The sequence below is a fragment of the Chiloscyllium punctatum genome, unplaced genomic scaffold, assembly GCF_047496795.1.
Source record: "Chiloscyllium punctatum isolate Juve2018m unplaced genomic scaffold, sChiPun1.3 scaffold_1391, whole genome shotgun sequence".
NCBI classification, from domain to species: domain Eukaryota; kingdom Metazoa; phylum Chordata; class Chondrichthyes; order Orectolobiformes; family Hemiscylliidae; genus Chiloscyllium; species Chiloscyllium punctatum.
Genome location: NW_027311125.1, coordinates 17,501 through 20,000, shown reverse-complemented (window position 1 = coordinate 20,000; position 2,500 = coordinate 17,501). Strand labels below are relative to the sequence as shown.

Below are 2,500 nucleotides of genomic sequence, written 5' to 3'. Positions count from 1 at the left end.
CAAAGGTCCTTTGCAGACGGCGAGGGGAGAATTTCAATGTGAAGCATGTGAGGCCAACTTCACAACGAAAAGCGGCCTTGGGCAACATGAAAGGCATATGCACCCGGTCTTGAGGAACAACAAGCGCATAGAGGCCGACAAGCCTACAGCAAAGAGAAGGAAAGGAGCATGGTCCGAAGAGGAAGAAAGCCTCTTGGAGCAACTTGAAATAAGCCTCGCTGGAGCAAGATTCATCAATGTCGAGATAGCTAAGGTCATAACAACTAAGACCGCAAAGCAGGTCTCAGACAAACGGAGATTGCTTCAGAAGAAACGGCTTACACAGGTAGCAGCCCCGACAACCCCGATAACATCGGAAAGAGAGGAGCACGAGACCAGACCAGAGGAGGATAATGGCTCGACTGCACAAGATGAACAACAAGTCCCATACAAAATCCCGGCCAAACTCCCTAAACACAGGGAAGTTGATGAACACATCAAAAAGGCCGAAGAACTATTGCAGAAAGCCAATGATCCACTCTGTATGGCTCAAGCTCGGGGTTTGGTAGACTGTATTACAGACGAAATATACGGTGGTCATAACGAGAAAAACCCCCGCAGACGGCAAAGAGAGAACAATCGAAAGGCCGAAAAGAAGGGTAACAACAACGGGGCGAAGAAACGTTATGCCACCAAGAAAGCGGCATATAAAGATGCCCAAGAACTATACAGAAACAACAGGCGCCAGCTAGCCAGAAAGTTAATGGGTGCACCAGATACATCCCAATGCCCCATCTCACGAGAGGAACTGGAAACCAAATTCCGTGAGAAATTGTCCAAGGCGAACAACAAAGCGGACATAAGGAACTTTGCTGGTTATGCTGGCAGTGTTGATGACAACCTACTCCTGGGACCAATTGGGGAAGAGGAGGTAGAAGAAGCCCTGAAAGGAATTGACAGACACAGTGCACCAGGGCCAGATGGCAAAAAGCTGAAAGACCTAGAAGCCATCCAGGAGACTGACGCCTCCCGTATACCTCGCCTCTTCACCCTGTGGTTAAAAACAAGATCTATCCCAGAGAGTATGAAAAAGAGCCGGACAGTGCTCATTCCTAAATGTGAGGACAAGGATCGACTAAAGAGCCTAGACAACTGGCGCCCCATCACAATCGGGCCAATGCTTCTCCGACTGTTCACTAAAATTATGGCAAAGAGGTTAAGCAAGGCGGTTAACATCAACCCGAGACAGAAAGGGTTCCTGGCAGCCACGCCGGGCTGTAACGAGAATATTGCTATCCTCCAGAATGTCATCAAAGGATCAAAAAAGAACAGAAAGGAGCTAGCCGTTGTCTTTGTCGATCTGGCCAAAGCTTTTGATTCAGTCGGCCACAAACTGCTCATTGGCTCGCTAAAGAGGATGAAAACACCTACGGCCTTCGTGGATCTGATCCGCGACCTCTACACCAATAACACTACGGTGATTGAGGGCAAAGGCAAGCCCACGGAACAGATAAAGATCGAGAGAGGCGTGAAGCAAGGCGATCCGCTTTCACCATTGCTATTCAATATCGCAATCGACCCTCTGATCAGTACCCTGGAGCAGGCAGGCCAGGGAATAACCATGCCGTTTGGAGACAAAACGGTGAAGTGTACAGCATTGGCCTTTGCTGATGATATCGCACTACTGAGCAACTCTCACGCTGGGATGCAAGAGAACGTGAAGATCCTCCAGTCTTATTGCGATAAGACAGGCCTAGATATTAATATCAAGAAAACCAAAGGCTTCCACTTCACATGCAAAAGGAAGACCTTCATGTACAATCACGAGGCAAAATGGAGGATAAGAAACGACACCATCACATACATCCCACCAGGTGACACAGAGAAATACCTGGGAGCCCGGATAGACCCATGGGCTGGCGTTAAAGAGAGTGAATGGGAGGACAAGCTCAAAACCTGGGTTGAAGGCTTAAGATCAGCGCCTCTCAAACCAACTCAGAGACTGGAGCTTCTCAGAGTGCATGTCATCCCAAGATTGTACTTCCACCTGATACTGACAGAGGCGTCTCAGAACACCTTGGTGAAGCTGGATCAGATCATTCGGAATGCGGTAAAAGAATTCCTACACTTGCCACAACACGTCGCTGACGGTTTACTGTACTCAAAGAACAAGGATGGAGGTCTGGCAATACCAAAGCTCGAGATTCAAATTCCATCTGCAATTATTAGAAAGCGAGAATCTCTGGAGCGCTCAACCGACCCAATCATCAAAGCGTCCTTCCAATTCAGGGAAGAGAGCAATAAGGAAACCATCGAAGAATTTCGATCACTCAATGTACTTCGAGAAATTAAAGGTTTCCTGGTTGAGAAAAAGGTACCCGCTGGACCTACCACGGAGGAACTGGCAACAATGCTGGATGGAGGGCATTTGTCAGAAAAGCAAAGACAACGCTTACTGAAGCCTCCCAATGAGTACGGAGCGTGGCGAGAGTGGGAGTTCGAGAAATGGGGCAAGATGCTG

At 48.4% G+C, this 2,500-nt stretch overlaps 1 pseudogene; it reads left to right on the top strand.

Annotated features, from left to right (window-relative positions):
* Positions 1-2,500, top strand: part of LOC140475090 (28S ribosomal RNA) — an 8,332-nt pseudogene that overhangs the window by 3,551 nt on the left and 2,281 nt on the right.